This window comes from Podarcis bocagei (genome assembly GCF_964188305.1).
Source record: "Podarcis bocagei genome assembly, chromosome: 1".
NCBI lineage: Eukaryota > Metazoa > Chordata > Lepidosauria > Squamata > Lacertidae > Podarcis > Podarcis bocagei.
In genome coordinates this window covers 22318411-22341495 of record NC_138125.1, presented here as the reverse complement: position 1 = coordinate 22341495, position 23085 = coordinate 22318411, and the positions used below count along the sequence as shown (strand labels likewise).

At 41.3% G+C, this 23085-nt stretch overlaps 1 protein-coding gene across 2 annotated transcripts in view; it reads left to right on the top strand.

The window, feature by feature from the left end:
- Nucleotides 1–23085, top strand: part of PPP4R4 (protein phosphatase 4 regulatory subunit 4) — an 80826-nt gene that overhangs the window by 5988 nt on the left and 51753 nt on the right. The window lies entirely within an intron of this gene.

The window sequence follows — 23085 nt, the reverse complement described above, 5'->3', positions numbered from 1 at the left end:
AGCTCTTTCTTTCTTTCTTTCTTTCTTTCTTTCTTTCTTTCTTTCTTTCTTTCTTTCTTTCTTTGCCTTGCAAGTGAAGCCTGCCTTATTTGGACATTTGACCTCCAAACTTTGCTAGTTTCCATTTTATTTTGAAATCTGAAGATTTTTGTGTGAAATGTGTAAAAATGAGTGTGCTTTCTGAATCTGGATTGTAGGGGAAAATGTGTTGAAGGTAACCTTTAAAAAAAAAATGTTGTGCCCCAGACAACATGGGAATAATGAGGTCATTTGACTTGATTGGTCAAACCATGGAACTTTATATTACTCTGATTTCATGTTTTGTACCAGAGAAATAGGAATAGCATTGAGATACTCAATGACTTGTTCATCCCAGGATCCCATCTCTGACAAAGCCACTTACTTGGTCACCTGTGCCAAGTAAGAATTGCTCCAAGGGATCAGGAGTTCTTACACAGCCACCAGTCAGCCTCATGGGTGTAGGCAGGGGGAGGCACCTGTCCCCCCCCTAAATCAATGCAAATCAATGCAAATCTTAGGTTCTGCCCCCCTAACAAAACGCCTGCCTCCCCAACAAAAATCCTGGCTACACCCATGGTCATCCCCTTCCCCTTGCACCTGGAAATATTTTTATTAGAAACAACACAGAAAGCATGCACAAGGTATACAAAATGTACAAAGAGACATACTCAATTGACAGCCAAAATGTTAAGGAAAATTAATTTGAAATATCCAAACTGGGGGGTTGGATGGAGGAGAGAAAAATCTTATATGAAAATGAATCTGTAATAATAATAAAAAGCCAACTATTTCTAAAATATATTCCTGAGAGCATTGCAGACATTGTTTTACATTTTATTTATTAAATTTGTATACCGCCCTTCATCTGAAGATCACAGGGCGGTTCACAACATAAAAACGCAAAATACATAGGAAAGCAAACGGAAAAACAAACCAATAATACTCCTCTCTCAAACACATTTAAAAGGTCACTGAATGTTACTTAGCCAAAGAACTGGTTATAGAGAAATGTTTTTGCCTGGTGCCTAAAGATCGGTAATGAACTTGCCCTGGGATATTTCAATTGGAATACTTTTTGCCCTATTCTTTTTGTGCCAAAATTTGGCAATCTTTCCCTAGTTTGCCCCAAAAGAAAGCGTTGTGCTTGTGTGTCCTGCCTTTGCAGTTTATTTGCACATGATCAACACATACCAAATTTTCTTGCAAGTTAAGGTGACTTCTGATTTTCCCATTTTTGCCCAGCACTTTGCTTGTCCTGCTTACTCTTTGCAGTTTCTCCTAGTTCATATTTATAGCTTACTACTATCCTTTTTGCCTTTTTTCTTTAACCAATCAAAATATGGTCATAATAGTAGCTGTACAGTGGTACCTCTGGTTAAGAACTTAATTTGTTCTGGAGGGCTGTTCTAAACCTGAAACGGTTCTTAACCTGAGGTACCACTTTAGCTAATGGGGCCTCCCGCTGCCACCGCATGATTTCTGTTCTCATCCTGAAGCAAAGTTCTTAACCCGAAGTACTATTTCTGGGTTAGTGGAGTCTGTAACTGAAGCGTCTGTAACTTGAAGTGTCTGTAACCCGAGGTACCACTGTATATACTCAAAATGTTCTCACATACTCTTGTCATTCTTTCATCAACTCTGTGGGGTAAAGTAAAGGGTAAAGGGACCCCTGACCATTGGGTCCAGTCGTGGCTGACTCTGGGGTTGCGGCGCTCATCTCGCTTTATTGGCCGAGGGAGCCGGCATACAGCTTCCGGGTCATGTGGCCAGCATGACTAAGCCACTTCTGGTGAACCAGAGCAGCGCACGGAAATGCCGTTTACCTTCCCGCTGGAGCAGTACCTATTTATCTACTTGCACTTTGACGTGCTTTTGAACTGCTAGGTTGGCAGGAGGTATTATTATCCCCATGCATAATACTAGGGATAGGAACGGGGACTGAAACGGAGATAATATTGGCAACTGAGGTGAGATTTGAATGTGGAACTTTCTGATTCATTGCTTAGTCACTGTGCTATACAAGTGCTGTACTGCATTTTAGGCTTTATTATCCGCCTCTGAAAAGCAGTTCAACATGCAATTGCATTCAGCCCTTATGATTACTAATGTTACAATGATATGAGCATGTGGTAAGGTAACATTCTAAATATCATTTCCCCCCCAGTATAGAAGTTCTTATAAGGGAAAGTACACCGACTATGATATTTTCCTGTTGTTCTTGAATTTGACTTCCGTTGCTTTTGCTTTGTTATCCTGTTCCATATGTATTTGGAAAAGCCACTTTAGCCTCTCAGACCACCTAATTAGAACATAAGCTCTAATAGGTCTTGCCTCTTGGGGCTTAGCTTCTGACTTGGGAGAGCCTCAGGACATTTCTTTTTGATGCTCAATACTCCTCCGCCTCCTTTGTTGCATTCTCCCCTCCCCTTTAAAACCAAGGCCTTACACTTTCAAAGAATAACATAACCAATGGGTTATGCCTCCTGGGGTATTACGTATTCTTATTAAAGATTGGGGGAGAAATGTTTGCTGCTCATTATCCTTGTGAGGAGTCATTAGAGCTGCCACTCATGGTAAAAATGAAGAAGAATCTTAACGTGCGCATTTACCTAGTCATACATTTTATTGCCTAGGATCATGCCATTCATCTCATGTACCAAATAGTCCAAATATGTAAGCCAAATTTCTTCTCTCGACCCTTCAGCGAGGAAGGATCTTGTTCCTCATGCACTTTGAGGCTTTAGTTTGAAGAGAAAATGTGATCACCTGAGGGAAGCGGATGGGGGTGGGGATCTTGGCAAGGGAAGCCTTGTTACTCTTTCACAAAGGTAGCTTTCATGAATGGTTGTGTGTAACAGTGCTGTCAGGGTTTTTACAGCAATTACAGAGTATTCATCAAAAGCTGGAAAAGTATTACGTACAAGGGAAAGGATCCAGGAGAAGGGCACAAATGGAAAACAGGGACCAACTATTTCTGAGCCTAGCCTAGCCAGCCTAGTTGCCCCAGAGTAAGACAATGGACAGAGGGTGCATTTCCTCTTTAAGAGGTGGCATTGAAACATGTACAGTCTTGATGCTGAACCAAATGTGTTGAATGTAGAAGCACATATAGATATGCATTTATGGCAGAAATAGCACACGTGTTGCAAAATACCCACTGCAGCACTTCTGGAAGTTTGTAACGCTGGCTATCGAGCTGACAATATTTTTGTACCTTGGGTCACTTTCTCGCAGATTCTACCAGATCCTGAGTTTGTAATAAGTCAGGCACAGCCTTTCATTTTAAACACCCATGATATTTTATGTTTGTTGTAATTGTAACTTTTTGCACTGAAGATAAATTAATTATTGCTTCAGAACAAATGCACTTGAACCAGAGAAGGGGGAGGAGAGAGTGAAGGACCCATATGGATGCCATGTACTGGAAGTATTAGTTATGCTGTCATGCAGGCATGCAGATGAAATAGTTAGCTCTGGGAGGAAGAGCAGAGAAAATGTTGCTCGTACTGATGCAGCCGAGCTTTTGGATCAGGAAGCTTTGCACTGATATCAAGCAATGGATGAGTCACTGGCTCAGCGTTGCTTGTCCTGAAATTCCACTGATAATTGTAAACAGTAAAATCCTTCCTATTGTTTTCATTAAGTATCTGTTTCAAGATTATGGTGTGCAGTGAGATGTTGCTACTTCTTCCAGTTTAAGTAGTAGTGGTGTGTGTGTGTGTGTGTGTGTGTGTGTGTGTGTGTACATACACACAAATGCACACATGGGACCTACAGCAAAATATTGCATTGTAAAGTGCTCGTGTTCAGGATGCCGGCCAGCCAGATTTTTCAGGATACTTCATTCTGCCATCACTGAGCCCTGGATTTCTGACCACACTCTTAAAAGACACTCAGTATTCTGTGGACATTGAGCATGCTCAATTTGGATGTTTCTCCCACCCCCAGGGCCTCCTCACCCTAATTTTTAAAGATTACATCCCCATTTTGGCTACATGAGGCTTGACACCTTGGCGAATGAGTTCATTATCATTGTGTGTGGGATGCTTATGTATATATATTTGTATTTTGGACCATGAGAAAAAAAAACAAGTAGGGGAAATAATATATGGATAGATAAGAATAGAAAATTATTCTGCATGTTGAGTATATCGTTTTTATATAGGTTTATTCTTATCTCCTCTTATTTGTGATTCACAGCTTGAAAACTGTTTTAGCAGCACATTAAGTACCCTTTTAATGTCACCCTCACTTGTGATGTGCTTAATATTTTTTTTTAAACCATTTTGTTTAACATGTCTCTACTACTAGTCAAACTATTTTTTTTTTTGCATATAATGTAAATTTAATAGGTTTTATGGTGGTCAGGGCAATACTTCCTTATTCTCCTGATATCTCTAAAATTTAAGATGCTGGGGGATAGCAATGAATGATAGGAGAAGCAGAACTCTGCTAGTACCTTTGGTTTTTGTATACCGTTGGACTGATCCACCAAGAGTATTATATTTTCTTTTTTCATATATTTTTAAGTGTGCAGTTCAGCTCTTGGGCATTTCTTAATGCTCATCCTTAACTGTTACACTGTAGATGTTTTTGTACTGTGATTTTCTTTTCCAGCTGTGGAAGGAAGTTAATTCTCTTACTGGAAGTTTTACCAGCTGAGCCCTGTCCCTGTGTGTGTCATTAAGATACACATAAAGAAATAAAACACAGCAATCTTAATTTTGGAAAATGGTGAATTACAATAAAATGCAGTAAAACTGACAGTTAAGTTAGTAGGTGAAACCATTTTGTTGGCTGAGATCAGAATACTGGAATTTTAGTGTATGAAAGTGATGAGGAGCCCCGATCCAGAGAAAATTAGTTACACCAAGAGTTCCACTGAAATCAAGGAAATGTTGGTAGTAACTCATTTAAGTCTCACTGATTTCAACATCATTCTAGATTCAGGTAGGTAGCCGTGTTGGTCTGATACAGTCGAAATAAATTAAATTTAAAAATTGTCCAGCAGCACCTTAGAGACCAGCTAAGTTTGTTCTGGGTATAAGCTTTCATGTGCATGCACACTTCTTCAGATACACCTGAAAAAATCAATTTTTATTGATTTCAACATGGCTTAGGCAAGGATCTGTTCCAGGATATGTATGTCTGTGTAAAAATGAAGTTCCAAAAATGATAAATTAGATATTTGTTTCATTAATTATTTGAGGGACGCAGGTGGCGCTGTGGGTTAAATCACAGAGCCTAGGAGTTGCCGATCAGAAGGTCGGCGGTTCGAATCCCCGCAACGGGGTGAGCTCCCGTTGCTCAGTCCCAGCTTCTGCCCACCTAGCAGTTCGAAAGCATGTCAAAGTGCAAGTAGATACCGCTTCGGTGGGAAGGTAAACGGCGTTTCCGTGCGTTGCTCTGGTTCGCCAGAAGCGACTTAGTCATGCTGGCCACATGACCCGGAAGCTGTACGCTGGCTCCCTCGGCCAATAAAGTGAGATTAGTGCCGCAACCCCAGAGTCGGCCACGACTGGACCTAACGGTCAGGGGTCCTTTTACCTTTACCTTTATGATCTACATATATGAAACCTTTCCAGTGGCTTAAATGAAACCTGGGCCTATTCAGTAAATAACCACTTTTTCATTGCTGTGTTAATATAAGTGCAACACTTTTTAAAAAGCTGAGTATGAATCAGCTGTGGCAAGAAAGCAAAGTCACCTTAAATGATTCATTCATGCTGTAAGAAAGCTGTCTCTGATCTATGGCTAACACCTAATAAAAAAGAAAACATGGCAGCTTAGCTTGATATGGTGTATCTGTTACTTCTGAGAACCTGATCCTGGGCAATGGAGACAGTTCAAAAGGCTGAAATAATGTGGGTGGGGAGGGGATCCTAAACTTAACTAGTGATCCCATTATTTAGCTAAGGTCCAGAAAAGTGGCAACTCAGAGAATGGGAGGACAATAAGACATTAAAATGGTCCTGTCAGGTGGTATTTTGAGAAGAACTGAGAGAATGGTGCTCTTTGACTTTGTCAGAAGGTAGCAGACGTTATCAACAGTTAATTTTTTGATAAATAAAAGCACACACATAGACATGAAATAGCTAATATTTGGAATAGGCTCAAAATATTCTGTAACTTGAACGTCTTCATTTGAGGAGAGCATGGAGCAGGGTGTGTGTATGTAGCCTGAGTAGGGGTGTGGCTTGGGAAAGAGGCCTGAAGAGTTTTTTGAGAGCTGAAGGGCCACATTCAGTCCCTGGTCCTGAGGTTTCTTAACCAATGTTTTTGAAAATCCTTAAAGAAGTTGCACCAGTTTACATCACTTTAAATTAAGATTTGAGTCATGAACATACATGTTTTCAGTGTTGAAGATTAAAATGAACAAATTGTCGTTCCAAGAATGTGGATTGTGTGAAACTTTTTAAAGTTTGGCATGCAGGGAAGTACGGTGTGGTTGTTTCATCATAGTATTCATTTACATTAACGTCACTCGTATTGAACGAACTACAGATCATTCCACTTTAGGCAGATTTTGTGATAATCATTTGTGAAGTAATCACATGGCAGCTTCACCAGCTACTACAGTTTGCTTGGATCTAGTCAACCCATATTTGTAAGATGACAAAGCAGTGCACATAAACTTTCTATCTTTGTACCATTCTACTGCACATAAGGGTGATGTGGAAAAAGTAAGATGTTGATAAAAGCAGATGCAAGTTTGCTGTATGTTGGTTTGTAAAATTATAGCACAATCTGTGCATGCTGTTAGATCAGCTTGTTGGATATAAAATGGTTTCTTAAAATTATTCCCTCACGGTGACATAAAATGTGCAATTTTGTGGATTGCACATTTATCTGAAATATGACACACACAGCAGTGATTTATTCATACTTTTGCCTCTGCTGTACGTCACGCCTGAATCACAGTTTTCCCCATAACAGTATAAGCATGACAACTCAGGCCAAGCAATTTGAGGTAAACAAAGTGCCCCATTAAAATGCATTGCCCTAGCTGGAGCATTCCCTTCTTTGAAGTGCTGACCCATCTTTAACAGAGTTGTCAGGTTTGCATCTGCAGACTATGTTCATGAAAGAGTCCCATGTGTACTTGAAAAGGCTCTGAGTCGCAGAACTCTTGATTAGTGTGCATGAGTCCAACTGTAAATAGTTGCCAGCCTCTCATTCTTGTGTCCGTCTGTCATTCCACCCGGAGATCTCAAGCTGCTGCTTCTCCACTGGTGATGGTGAGGGTGGGTAGGGTGCCCACAGGCGTATGTGTGTGTGTGTTGTAAACTGCTTAGAGATTCTGTTTGCATTCAAGCAGTATGTAAATTTTGTACATTATCACAAACCTAGCCTACTCTAGATACGCTTTTCACATTGATCTGCAGACAGCTCCATTCATGATAGCATTTTATACCTCAGTGGAACTTTTGCAGGCAAAAACTGTAGGACATGATGGAACACTAAATGTTACATTGTATTATCCAGCAGTGCTGCACCTCATGACCAAGATCCTCCTGTAATGTTTACCTGCAAGATTCCCCACAATGTTTATTAATAGATTCCTCAATGTAGGTTCTACCTCTTTTATTGCTTCTTGTACAGTGGGGCTGAGGGAATTGATGAATTAAGGTGGGGTGGGGGGCTTTAATTATTACATTTCTTTTTTATTTTATTTTACAGCAAACTTTATAAAAGAAAGAAAAAGTGATGAAAGGAATAGATCATCAAAGTCTCATCAGGAGTTGAAGATAACCAAGGGGTATTAATTGCTATTCTCACATGGAACAGGAAGCAATAACATGAGAAGACCCTATAAGCAGGAAGCTTTTAGTTAAAGGCCTAGAAGCTTTACTAGTGTAGATCATATTACCCTATTGTATTATCAGCCACCTTGTGGAGTAAGTAGGTTAAGGACCAGTGCCTGATTCAAGGTCACAATTGAGTGAGGATTTGAATTCTGACTTTCCTGGTCCAAGTCCAGCACTATGTTTGCTATACAGTGGTACCTCGGGTTAAGAACTTAGTTCATTCTAGAGGTCCGTTCTTAACCTGAAACTGTTCTCAACCTGAGGTACCACTTTAGCTAATGGGGCCTCCTGCTGCTGCCGTGCAATTTCTGTTCTCATCCTGAAGCAAAGTTCTTAACCCAAGGTACTATTTCTGGGTTAGCGGAGTCTGTAACCTGAAGCATCTGTAACCTGAAGTGTCTGTAACCCGAGGTACCACTGCACTGGCTTTCAGAATGTTTAAAACATGAGATCTCCCTCCCTTACCTGTAGTTCAAAGGGGTACAATCCAGGAAGTTCTGCAGTGTGTGCTATTTTTGCATGTTTGAATCTTTAGAACTTTTCTGATTACGATTGTGTGTACATTCCAGGTACCCACTGTCCATGACCTTATCCTACCTGAATTTAGTGGAATGTCCAAGTAGAGTCTAAAAACTTAGAACTGTATCCACAATTAGGGTCCTTTCCTTTTTGAGGGCACCTGATAATGCAGAGAGAGACAAGTGCAAGTTGTAAACTTGTAGACTTTATCCTTACCTTCCCCTGAATATGGAGATCAAGAGGAGGGATGGTACATCCCTTTCCTTCCATTTAATTTGTGAAAAGGGCTTCTAGCTTCAAAGTCGTGAGCGGAAGGATGAACACCCACACAAGCTTGTTGGTGATTTCCAATTACTTCTTCAGTAAGAAGGAAACAGCATGTCAGCTTGCCATTAAGGAAATGCTTTCCACTATTTCTAGTACTGTGTAGCTAAAGCTTTTCTAGACGGGAGATATATTTCCTTATGTTTATAGCATTTCTTTAATTTTAAGATTGTGAGTGGGGGAGTTTTCTGTTGGCAAACAGCAATTAAAGCTTGAACTTGGTGAAATAAACTCTGAAAAAGAAAGAGGTTACCAGCATACACTTGATTTGGCAATGTCTCAAAATAGCCATTTGTCTGAATTATTCCATTCTTGCTGGCAGTTCTTTCGTCAGAAAACAAAGGAATAAGAAACTTGGATTGAGCAAGCTGATCTTGGTAAACAAGGTTACTATGATACATAGCTACAGTAGCATGCAGCCAATTCTTGTTTTTATTTAATCATAGTTAAACAACAGTGGGCTAATCATGTTGACTATCTAATGGTAAATTAAATAAACCATTGAAATGTAAGGACTCCCTTCTTTAAAACAGAAGTAGTAGGAAACCTGTGTAGAATTAGCCCATTAAATAATTCAGACACAAGCTTTGTGGCAGGTAAAGGCCAGTTTGTAACTAGATATCTTAATGAGAACAGCAGCAAATTAAACTAAGTGTATAGAGTGCGTTAGTTTTGGTTCCAGACAACTGAGACAGACAATGTAAGTAAGGTGAGATCTTTTGTTCTAAAGGTCTTCTAGCTGTCGAAGTGGGAGGTGGACTTTCCCAGCAAGGTGTGGAGAGTTGCCAGAGTGGCTTCAGATTTCTTTTATTTTTTTATTGACGTGAACAACTTAAAAAACAACAACAATCAAAGCATAATAAAACATTAAAAGTTCATAACGGGTAAAAAAATAAAGAAGAAGAAGCAGCTTGCAAAAAGCCCAATTCCCAAAGCCTTGTGATATTAATATAAAAATAGTCGTGATATTAATATAAAAATAGTAACAACAACACCTTTTCACCTGTCTCTCTGAAAGAAGACACCTGAGTCCGACAAATGGGCTTCCCAGGCTCTTGGGGCCACTATTGAGAAAGAAGGATGTTTTTTGACCTCCCTCAGTGTCTCACTTGGGCCAAGTCAAACAGAAATGATGAGATTCTTCTTTTGGGCTTTGTGTTTTCACTACAGCACCATTAGTGCATACTATCATTTACAGCGTACAGTGGTACCTCAGGTTAAGAACTTAATTCGTTCTGGAGGTCTGTTCTTAACCTGAAACTGTTCTTAACCTGAAGCACCACTTTAGCTAATGGGGCCTCCTGCTGCTGCCGCACCGCCAGAGCACGATTTCTGTTCTCATCCTGAAGCAAAGTTCTTAACCCGAGGTTATTATTACTGGGTTAGCAGAATCTGTAACCTGAAGCGTATGTAACCTGAAGCATATGTAACCCAAGGTACCACTGTATCATAAATCTAGCAACTCCCCTATGAGGAAAGATTGGGGCTTTGGGGCTTTTAAGTTTAGAAAAAAGGTGATGTTTGTTTTTATATGAGGAGGTGCTCATTTATGCCACCAGACACCCACAACTAGAAGAGCTGCATGGTGTGCTATTTCTGCACATTTTAAATGGCTGCTGTCCTCCTGCCAATCTGTTTACCTGGGGCCAAGTGTGAACTGTGTCAGAGGAATAGTATGGGCTCCACGCCTTCCTGTTGGGGAGGCTCAAATTGTCCTAGGGAGACTCACAGTATGAAAAGTTCTGTTTTGTAAAACCATATTGAGGAAAGAGTGAATTGGGTTAAGACCTTAATAGACATTGTAGATTGCTATAGTGCCCTGTGGCTTGGTTAAATAACACAGCAAGCCTACCTCACCACCTTTGTCCAGTATATGTAGATTGCAGTTTGGTGCTTGCAGGAGTATTACGGCATTGTGTAAACAAAGGGTGAAATGTGACTAGCACCTGCTTTCCATTGCTCAGAATGTTCTAAGATGCTTGTAGACTGATAATTTCTTAAGTGTTAGGTATGCCTGCTCAGATTGCCATGAACTCAAAAACTTATGTTGACCCCTGTATTGATCTCTGCTAGCCATAACAGACTGGGGATAAGTGGAATTAATGTAGGCAGCACAAGGGGAAGAAAAGAAAAAAAAAGATTATTGTGCAATTGCCCCATGCTAGCTGGAACTCTTTTCCTGGCACCTTTCACTGGTTTTCAGGTTGAGGCCCGGGAATTTCCTATGCACAGAAATGGGGGGGGGACATCTTTGGAGAACCTCTGATAGAGCATGCAGTATTGGCCAAGATGGACTAATGGTCGTGTGTGTGTGTGTGTGTGTGTGTGTGTGTTTCTGCTTGCTCACATAAGCACATGTGTCCCCCCCCAATATCTCAGATTCATATTTTCGTATAACAGACAACACATTTTTCTTCTGCATAAAATGTTTCCTTTATCAGATGAAATAAGACTGTACCTGTATTATTATTATTATTCATATGCATATCTTCTGTGGGTGTTTCTAATCTCTTTGTGTAGAGAATGTAAGCACAATCAGAAGTGGCAACTATGCCCAAAGCAATGTCAAGCTTGTAACGTTGTAATCTCCTAAAATTTTGATAACAAAATGCTAACAACAGATTAGTAACAATTCACACTGGTTGAAACTGATGTTATAACTCTGCTATCAGTACTGAAATTAGCAGTTGGGTTGCTGCCACAAAGGCAATGATATGTATCTGCAGGTTTTTTTTTGTCTTGGCAACTAGTGCACTCTGGAGATGGAGAACTGAAAACCTGGAAGGGAAGTTGATGTTGACTAATCACTGATGCCATATGCTGAGTCTTCTCAGCTAATGGGTGAATGAATATTAGACATATCATGTCTTAAAGAATGTGGTTCTTGAATTCTAATAGGTGAAACAAAGAGGATAGTAGCAATGATTATTCAAAGAACGTGGTATCATTGAAGAGGTTGTACATAAAGTACAGTAAACCCCAGCACGCCCAATTCAATTTCTATAATAAAAATTACAGGCTGCTCCAATCTTTGTCAACTGGTGTAAGATTCCAGGGGTCTTGGCACTCAGCCAGGTTTGTGGTTCCTTCAGAAATTAGGCACAGCAGACACTGCAGTGTCTTTATGAAATATGGTCTGTATGAAATATCTTTATCTAAGATTTAGTAAAAATCTTAAAAAGCAAAAAAGCCTCATAGCAATATATACACATGAGAGGGTAAGCTAAGGGTCTTTGTCACAACAGGGTGCTTGCTGGAGACTTCACATGATGTGATTCTCAGTTTTGTGAAAGTGTCCAACATATGTTCAGCTCCTGGGCTACTGCAGTGGTTAGAAATTTGGTAGAGTGTCAGCCAGGGCATGGATATCATATACCATACTTTTCTGTGTATAAGATGAGCATTTTTTATTAAAAAATCATGTCCAAAATTGGGTGTCTTCTTATACATGGATAGTGCATATTTGGAAGTTGGGATTGGTTTGTGTCGTGAGCCAGAAATTGTCAAGCGGGTATTTGGCATGTTATTGGTGTCTGTGACAAGGGCTGTTGTTGATTGGCTGTCACTGCAGCGCCAGGGTGGGTGATTGGCGGCTTCTGGTGTTGTGGGGACAGACGATAGGTGGTCTTTGTGACATGTGCGAGTGGTAGCGTAGGTCAGGTGGGTGAGCGATTTTTGGCAATTCTTGCTAAAAAAAGCTGAACAACTTTTTGCCACCCCCAAAAAGTTCAACAACTCATGGCAATCTCCCCCCGTTTTCTTAATTTTACGTCCCCCAAAATAGGGGACATCTTATACACGGGGGCATCACGGAAAAATAGTATGTTAAGTATAGTACAGTAGTATGTTAAGAATTGGAATGATAACCTAAGGATGAGGAATTGTGGCGGGAGGAAAGAGAGATGCTTTAAAAGTGGTTGTGGGCTTTATCAAGCATTAGAGAGTAATCTTTTACATACTTTCAGCAAAACATTTCCTTTGAAGACAGTAGGACACTCTGGATCCCTTGCCCTGCATTTTACCTTTCATTTATTGTTCATTGCCACAAGAACATAAGCAGAGCCCTTCTGGATCAGAGTATCCTTTTAGCTCAGCATTTCAATTGAAACACTACTCTGACCTGAAAACCAAAGCAGGCAAACAGTGAGCACAGTCATGCTTTTGATTTGTACAAGAGATTTCTTTTTTTAAGTACAGAAGGAGCCCATTGTGCTAATTTCAAAGCTGTTTCTTCAAAAGAAGTCTTCACCTGTTCTTGAAGTCTCTAGTTTTTCTTTGTAATATAGCCAGACATTTTCACACATTTGTGGTTTGACTTCCATAAGTATTCATATCCACATTACCGGTACTGTAGTTCTAAAACCTGGCTATTAGTTTATGTTCCTGGATGAGCTTCCACCACTTTTGGTTTAACCACTTGACCCTTTGTGGTGATCATTGTAGCCTCTATGTTGTTTTACAGTGGATGTGAATCACAGTAAGTGTTTTGTATAGGAAAAATCCATAATACGAATCAGTATGAGGCATTGTAGCTTGACACCATTGGTACAAACTGAATGGGACAAATAAATTGTCCATATTTTGCTATTCTTGCCATTTGCATTTTGCAGTCACAAGTGATTGACCTGGTAGGAAGGAATTTGATCGTGTTTAGTACTTTGTTCATAGCTATGTGAATTAAATAAACTAGATATGAAATGTCCATTATGACTCAAATTTTTCTAGTTTTCCAAAAACTTTTATGTTGTGTAAATGCTGAATCACCATTAGCAAGCTACAGTGTCTGTGAATTTGAGCCTTTATTTGCAAAAACAAAAAAACAAAAACAGAACCACTAGTTGCTGATATTATGGAGCAAAGCTAAGTTTTCATCAGTGTCAGATATCCAAAGGAAAGATATGCTTGCTTTATGCCATGACCTTCCTAATATCTTTTAGAATTTAATGAGAACTTATAAGCTGCTTCCTATATTAGTTTCCAAACCAGAGTAAGGAAACAGAAATATAGAGCTTGTTCCAGTTGAACATAGGCACAGTGCATGGATATATGCAGAAGAGTCCTAGTGGCCTTATTCCTTGTATTCCTACCAATGTGAGAGTGTTAAGTTGAATAGCAGGGAAAAGGAATATTATACATGTGTTTTGTTTCCCATGAGTTACTTGTGCTCCAGAGCATAAAAACCTCCATATGTGTGTGCTATGCTTGTCCTTCACTGAATCCATAATATCAGGGGAAGCTTACTGCAATCTGGGCTTCCCAACACATATATCTCTTAACAGCGCAGACATTTATACTGATTTATAGGTCTGATGGTTATTAGTGTGTTTATGTACTTCTGTATTGCAGCTTATGTATTGTACCCCACCCAGACCTCTGATGAAGGCTGTACATATGACTACAGTACAAATATCTATGTATTTAACCCAAATACTATTTGGGCAAAATAACTTGGTGATGCATTTGTATACATTTCCCTTAATTAAAATTCACACTGTGTAGTATGTGTGTGTGTGTGTGTGTGTGACATCACATGCCTCATATCTGTATGCACTGTTGGTGTGTGAGCATCTACTCTTGGGTTTTGATTTATTTCTGCAGCAGAGTTCTTTTTACAGAAAATAATAATAATAATTTATTATTTGTACCCCGCCCATCTGGCTGGGTTTCCCCAGTTTCCTTGCACCTTCTACTTCTTTATAGCAGCAGCAGCATTCCAGCTATCTCTTAGTGAAATTCCCATTACAGTCATACCTTGGGTTACAGATGCTTCAGGCTGCGTTTTTCCGGGTTACAGACCCGCTGAAACCCCGAAGTACCGGAACAGGTTTCAGCGGCCGTGCATGCAGAGAAGCGCTAAATCGCATTTTGCTCATGCTCAGAAGCGCGAATCACAACCCGAGCGTGCGCAGACGCGGTGCTGCGGGTTGCAGACGCTGTGGGTTGTGAACATGCCTCCCGCATGGATAACGTTCGCAGTGCGAGCGTCCACTGTACAGGAATAAACACCATTTGGCTCAGAGTCTTTATTATTTACAAAACTTTACATTGGTCATCAATAAAGAACAAAACAAATAAAGAAACATAATCTTTTCCTCCTTTTAGCCATCCAGCCAGAGACCTAATGCTGACTCATTCACATACTCATTTACACTGACCCCAACTTAGTTGATCTCATGCCCTGATAAGGACACCTGTTCCTGGGGAAATTTTCCGTTGCCTAGCAACTTGTTCAAGGCCATTTACAAGTTTTTTCTAGAATATTCCAACAGCCCTCCTGACTTGAAATTCTGCCTTGAACACCTGGTATTCTCCCCCCTCCTTTTATTCTGTAAGTCCCAATTCCATAGTCAGCATTTGAAATTTTACAGCAGTCAAATGCTTTGTAAAAATATCTGTAGTCATAAGCTCTGTGGAACAATACCTGAGCTTGAGCCACACTTTAAAAATGCAATATTTCACATGTGCATAGAGTATATCTAAGTGTTTTGTTTTAGGTAGTATCTGGGTTAGCGGAGTCTGTAACCTGAAGTGTATGTAACCTGAAGCATATGTAACCCGAGGTACTGCTGTATGATGAATGGTTCCTTTAAGGTATCTTAAAACACGTTTCATTGCATTCCAATCTTGCTGTGTTGGCTTAGACATTTTTCTGCTAAGTATGTCAGTTGCATTTGATATGTCAGGCCTGGATATGTTTGCTAAATAAAGCAAACTTCCAATTACACTTCTGTATTTGTCAATATCCTCAAATTCTTTTTCATCATCTTGCTTTTAATATTCTAGAGTCATTGGAGTAGCAACTGGATTACAATTCTCCATGCCATTTGACTCCAGCAGAGCCTGAATTTTACTACTTGGGCTAATCAGAAAAGAGCCTGATTCATCTCTGTCTATTTGCATGCCTAGGTAATTTGCCTGTAATCTGTTAGAAGTTGGATTTTTCTATTTTACCGTATCCAGTCAGCTGTTCCAACCAGTAAGAGCTCACAAGCTGGGTGGTTAATAAATAAAAAAGGAGAAGACAAACAAGCAAGTCAACATTATTCTAGAAAAGAACACAGTATGTATTACAGTGTTCCTTTACCCTTTGGGTCTGAACATTTTAAAGTACAGTCGTACCTTGGTTTTCGAACAGCTTAGTTCTCAAACGTTTTGGCTCCTGGTTTGTGAACTATTTTTGGAAGCTGAACGTCCAGTGGGGATTCTGCAGCTTCAAATTGGCTGCAGGAGCTTCCTGCAGCCAATCAGAAGCTGTGCTTTGGTTTCCAAACGTTTTGGAAGTTGAACGGACTTCCAGAACTGATTCTAGTAGTAGATAGGTAGCCGTGTTGGTCTGCCATAGTCAAAATAAAAAAATTCCTTCCAGTAGCACCTTAAAGACCAACTAAGTTAGTTCTTGGTATGAGCTTTCGTGTGCATGCACACTTCTTCAGATACACTGATTCTGATTCTTTTTGACTTCCAAGGTACGACTGTATTGTAAATTGATCTTGATTTTCTTGTTTTATCTATTTGTACACCACTTTGTTGTTGTTGTTGATGATGATACAATAAAGTGGTGTACAATTTTTTATGAAATAAATAAAATCAGCTGGACTCCAACTTAGTCTATAGGAGTGGATTCCTTAGAACTTTTACCTCTAGAGATGATGGAAAGTTGACTAAACCACCAGCCATTATTGTTGAGAAGACAGTTCTGGATGAATTCTGACTCTAGTATATTTAACTGTCCAATCCCTGACCCACTGACCAAGTTTATATAGCACGTTAAACTTTAGTGAAATGTGCAGAAGCAAGAAGGAGTTGCCACGAGCCTTAGTCTTTTGTGATCCCCCTCACTTTTCTCCTACAGCCAGAAAGAAGACTTCAGTAGGCTTTTGCTTTGCTGAATATTTCCTTCCTTTGTCCTGTGCATCACAGCTTGTGGTTTATAATAAATTCTGGTTAATTTAACAATCCATGGTTCAAAGTTTACTTGTTTTGAAACTGAGCTTCTTATATGCCCAGATGACAAAACAAGCTGAGATTTGGGGAAAGTGGTGTGTGTGGGGGGGGGGAGCTGTTGAAGTCCTCTTCCTGACTACCTGGTTGGAGGGTTGTGCTGGATCCTTCCATACCATGCACATTTCACTGGATGCCAAGTTGCACCCTAGCCTGTTTTGTAATATAGGTTTAACAGTTGTTGATGTAGGTCTGACTGTATATAAATTTAAATCTCCCATTGGTCAGTGGGAAAGAAAATCAAGGGATAGCCACTAACAAGTTGTGCCATCAGCCAAGATCTAACCATGGACGGAAGGAGTATTGGGTATGACACATGTGTGCTCCTCTCCTGTGCTGCCCATGACCCATCTATGTTTCTGCCCTGTTTTGCCTTGCATATATGTTTGGTGGTGGAGCCGCTCAGCCAGCAGAACGACTCTGCTAGCATATCTGTAACTGTGGTGTCATATCTTGTATTCCTCTAGTGCAGGGTATCCCAAACTTCGGTCTCCAGCTGGTTTTGGACTACAGTTCCCACCATCCCTGACCACTGGTCCTGTTAGGGATGATGGGAGTGATAGTCCAAAAACAGCTGGAGACCTAAGTCTGGGAAACGCTGCAAGTGTATTGGGGCTTCTGCCAAATGCTAAAACCTTCTTGATCAGTGGTTCTTGAGAATCTGTACCTCTTGTCATGCACTCGGCTGATTAAATTATTGTTTTTTTGCATATGAGTAGAAACAATAGTTCTGAAGCAAAAATTATACTTTCTTTTTAGGACTTCTGAGTAGACTTGGCAAGAATTGTTTGAGCCCTAACAAAGATGATTGATTGGTTGTGCCCATGTTTTGGAAGAAAATAGGTTTTTAAAGTTGGTATTGGTCACGGGGACTTGCTTGATGCTAAAGACAGTTTCCTAAATATATCTTGAGTTGGAGGATCACGGTTAATATGCACACTTGAGTTGCATGAAATCTGTAATTTGCATATCTTTCTCATGAATATGCAAGTTCCTGTTCTGTGAACGCCTTGTACTAATTCTATCGCACTCTGATAATAGTAACCTTTAATTGTGACAAGCTTTCAGTAACTCATGGAAATTTTTACTATGTGGGTCAGAATATTGAGTGCTAATAATTCGTGGTGAATTTGGGCTCCATTTTATCTTGAGGTTTCGTATTTAAGTAAGTCACATATTTAAATGTATCTTTTAAATCACAAGGGATTAGGAGCTTGCTTTTTATATTTTATCTATAACAATAGTGAACTGAATCCTTATGAAGTCTGAATGGCCCTATTCATCAACAAGAGGGAGGTGTCAGCATAAGAGGGAGGTATCAAAGCGGTGGAGGATGTGAAAGACAGCCCAGTGAGGACTAACCATGCTTAGTGGGCTTAAGACGGTAGTGAAATGGAGTATCCTGCAAAAGGGCATGAACATTTCTTGCTGAACAGGAGCACTCCAAACCACAGCATTTTGTTGCCATTCTTACGTGTATTAACGCAACATAAATATTAAAACCTTGACAGATTGAACTCTGTAGCTAAATATGACTCTGGTTATTAAGATTTGTGGAATTGTTGTATTTTAAATTGATTTTATCTTATATTTCTGCATTGTTTATCCTTTTTTTTGTACACCATTTTGGAATTTCTCCATATGTTAAAGCAGTTTATATATATTTTAACACAAATAATCATATTGCTGTTGTCAGGATTCCAATGAGCTTTCAGGTTGTTCAAAAGTTATTTGGAAGACTGCAAAGAATATATATTGCCCCCAGCCATGTGAAATGACTTTTTAATATACTGTGGAGAGTCTTGTCATTTCTATCCTTTGTCCTACTATGTTTCATGATGCGCAGCTTGAACAGATTAGGGCCCACTGAATTCAACTGGAGTTTCTCCCAAGTAATTTAAGAATTGCAGCCTTACTATTTCTGAGGCATGCATCCAAAACTGTTAATGGATCTGCTTATCCACTTAGTAATGGTGATAAGAAAGCTCTCTAAATATGTTTCTGAAGGCAAGGCATTGAGATAAGCTCATATTCAGAGTTTGCATCAGTCATTATCTTGAAGTCTATTTGAGCAGAACGCTCTGCCTTGACTTCAGAAACATAGTGCTAGAGCAGGATCCTCCAGCTTCTACAACCTTCAACATGCTCTAGACTAGCTAGAAAAGTTGAGCTTTGTATTTATTGGGTGTGATCTATTCCTCTGTGTGTGTGTGTCTGTGTGTAGAGAGGAGGAATCAGTACCAGTAGCATACCCACGACAACTGGATTGTTCTGTCTAGGAGGTTTTTGCATTTGTTACTCACTGAATTACCTCTCACCATGGAAATAGCTGGAGCAGAACTTGTCCAACTGTGCAGATCTTCCTACTGGAATCAAAGAGTGTAGATGTTGTGCAGTCTTGTATATAACAGCACAAAAGGTAACACCCAACTCTGCCATTCCACTAGCAGAGCAAATTTCCACTTGAACAATGCAAAGTTAACTTGGTAACCCCCACTCAAGTTGCAATAAGACATACAAGCAAGGCAAACATTCCCATAATATATGCAAGCACTCCAGGACTATAGTTCAGTCTTTTTCACAGGCTCCATCAACAGTCTTAAGGGAGCCCCAAGGTTGGTAAAAGTTATTTAGGTGGCTTGGCACCCACCCCCCAAAATGCCTAAAGGACAGACTGTAGTCTTGTGGCCACAGGATACTGACTTAGTGTTGCCATTGGGTTTTTTTGTAGTTGGTGGGGTGATGACAAACTAACTGGGTGGAAGCGGGATGGGATGAAGCGTTGAAATCCTGAGCAACAGCATTGAGCCCTGCAACATTTTGTTGCAGGACCTGATTGTTTGTAATCACTATATATAGCTTAACTTCTATAGAAAAAAATTGAAAATGTAGAAATGATTTTCCCTCCATGAAAACCTTAGCATTGTGAAGTTTGTTCACACAATGGCAGAATAGTTAAGTTGACTAAGTTTTGGGAGAGCTTTCCTGTGGTTAGTGCTTTTAATAAAATGACACTTTCTAGACAATGCTGAATTTGCAGCAACCCCTAATTGAAATAAAAAGTGTGTGTGTATATTTTGATGCATCTTACAGTGTTAAAACTGCTGGAGTGACCACAATATGATAGATGGTTTTAATTCAGAATCGCTAAAGAGCAGAGGATCACCAATTCTGCTATTTCAGTAGAAATAAAAGAAAAATCTTCCACAGTTGGAAAATTACAGCTTGTGTAGGTGTTAAAAACCCTCTGCTTCTCATTTTAAATTGACAGCTAGCCAGCCACTTGGAGCTCTTTTTTTTAAAGGAAAGGCCTCATTTTTCTTTAGAATTGCATATCATCACACCACTTTTTTGCGTTAACATACAGTTTACACAAATGCTGGCTTCCTCTTTGTGCCAAAATGAACGAATCTCTTCCCATCCCCCCTGCCACATCATTTTATTGGTTAACTTCACGGAAAAGGATTCACATATATGTGTTTATTATAGTATAGCATGTTAACGTGTGATGAATATTATTTTTTTTAAGCAGGATTAATATGAAAAAGATTTATCTAGTACAGAATTAAGAACTTCCCATAAAGACAAATCTTGGAAGCAATTCAAAACTTGGCTATAGTTTGAGAGACTGACACTGTGTACTTAACATTTCCATCTGGACCCTTTTATTTTTTAAAATATGTGTGAATTTATTAACAGAAACATGAACACGTGAAAGTGCCTTATACTGAGTCAGATGGTTAGTGCATCTGGGCATACTGTCTTCAAGGTCTCAGACAGATGTATTTTCTAGTAACGCTATCTGAATTCCTTCTAACCATATATGTTGTGGTTTGAATCTAGAACATTGTGCATTCAATTTTGAGTTTTTTGAGTTATGTGCCTCTTTCAACTACAAATAAGCAATGAGGTTATTCTTATGCTCCTTATCTTTCTTCCCTCCCCAGCCCATCAAAAGGACCCCAGTTGAATATCCCTAAAGTTTTTATAACAGATGTTATATTATTCAAGGATAATGATTCCCCAGTATGAGAGTTATCTAATACATATACATACATATACCAGTATATCTATCTTCCTATCTATTAGTTAAATTAGTGAAATCCAATATTCTGCATAATAGCCTGCCTTATTACTGAAGAAACCCATTCTGATTGTATGTCAGGATGTAGATTGGAGTCCGTAACTGAATGTTGGTTTTCATCTCAAATTTGTCTACTAAGGGTATTTCCCCAGCACTCAAGTTACAGTTTCCCCCATATATAGCATAAGGCTCAAGGGCCAGAACCAGCTATTGTGAGGCTCCTAAAATATCATCCCATGCTCATGTTATAAATTTGTCTCCTGTCCTGTATGTAGAGAAGCCCATGGGTTCTGCATACAGAAAGTGCTTGGTTCCATCCTTGGCATCTCCAGGTAGGGCTAGGAAGGGATTCCTTGTCTGAGACCCGGAGAGGCATTCCCAGTCAGCACAGATTATACTAAACTACATGGACCAATACTCTAATCCAGTATTATGCAGCTGCCTATGTTCTGTTCCTATGTAAGCCATAGACAATCAAAAGCATACCAGCCACTCAGTCAGTAGCAAGTACTAGCCTGGAGGAGCTGGACTTTGGACAACTCCATGTTAACAGCTTGTTCCAACAAGGTCTGGAACCCAACTGAGCTGTTGTGGCAAGAATGGACAGCCTGCAGCCCTACAAATATTTCTGGACTCCAGCTCCCATTAGGCCAGGAAGCATGGCCAGTGGTCACAGATTATGGGAGTTGCAGTCCCACAGCACTTGGAGAGCCACAGGTTCTCAATCCCTGCTATATGGGGAGGAATATAGAAGGACCTTTTCCAGGTTCTGCTTCCTCTGGATGAAATGGTTGGTGGATGAAGGAAGAGTATCTTACGGTACTTTGAAAGCAGAGCTGCAATAATTTGATTCCAAGCACTTAGCATCTTCACTCCTTTTGTTCACTGAGATCCAGCTCTGTGAGAAGTGAAATGACAAGGAACCTGGCAGAGGGCCTTCTTGGTAGTGGCACCAACCCTGTGGAATGCCCTCTCATCAGATGTCAAGGAGATAAGTAGCTATGCAACCTTTAGAAGGCATCCGAAGGCAGCCCTATATAGGGAACTTTTAAATGTTTAATGTTTTATTATGTTTTTATATATCTTGGTAGCTGCTCAGAGTGACTGGGGCAACCCAGTCTGGTGGGTGGGGTACAATTAACAACAACAACAACAACAACAACAACAACAACAACAACAACAACAACAACAACAACTGGTTATTACAGATTACTCTTGCTTGTGGTTTCAGGGTTGAGATTACATTCTTACCAAGCCCCCTCAAGTTAGCAGTTGCTTTATTGGTGATGCAAAAATACCGTATTTTTCGCCCCATAAGACGCACTTTTTCCCCTCCAAAAATGAAGGGGAAATCGGGGTGCGTCTTATGGGGCGAATGCCTGCAAGCCTCGCGCGCCCGGCAGGAGGTCCGACCGGGTGCGCGAGGCTTGGGGCGGCAGCCTGTCGCCCGAAGCACGGGGAGCCCTCTGGAGGGCTCCCCCTGCTTCGGGCGAGTGTCTGCAAGCCTCGCGCACCCGGCAGGAGGTCCCACCGGGTGCACGAGGCTTGGGGCGGCAGCGGACTGCTTGCGCGCACCGAGAAGCTTGGGGCCAGCTGAGCTCAGCTGGCCCCAAGCTTCTCGGTGCGCGCAAGCAGTCCGCTGCCGCCCCAAGCCTCCCGCACCCGGCAGGAGGTCCCGCTGGGTGCGCGAGGCTTGGGGCGGCAGCGGACTGCTTGCGCGCACCTAGAAGCTTGGGGCCAGCTGAGCTCAGCCCGCCCCAAGCTTCTCGGTGCGCGCAAGCAGTCCGCTGCCGCCCCAAGCCTCCCGCACCCGGCAGGAGGTCCCGCTGGGTGCGCGAGGCTTGGGGCGGCAGCGGACTGCTTGCGCGCACCTAGAAGCTTGGGGCCAGCTGAGCTCAGCCCGCCCCAAGCTTCTCGGTGCGCGCAAGCAGTCCGCTGCCGCCCCAAGCCTTGCGCACCCAGCGGGACCTCCTGCCGGGTGCGGGAGGCTTGGGGCGGCAGCGGACTGCTTGCCGGCATGCAGAAGCTTGGGGCGTGCTGAGCTCAGCACGCCCCAAGCTTCTAGGTGCGCGCAAGCAGTCCGCTGCCGCCCCAAGCCTTGCGCACCCGGCGGGACCTCCTGCCGGGTGCGGGAGGCTTGGGGCGGCAGCGGACTGCTTGCCGGCATGCAGAAGCTTGGGGCGTGCTGAGCTCAGCACGCCCCAAGCTTCTAGGTGCGCGCAAGCAGTCCGCTGCCGCCCCAAGCCTTGCGCACCCAGCGGGACCTCCTGCCGGGTGCGGGAGGCTTGGGGCGGCAGCGGACTGCTTGCCGGCACGCAGAAGCTTGGG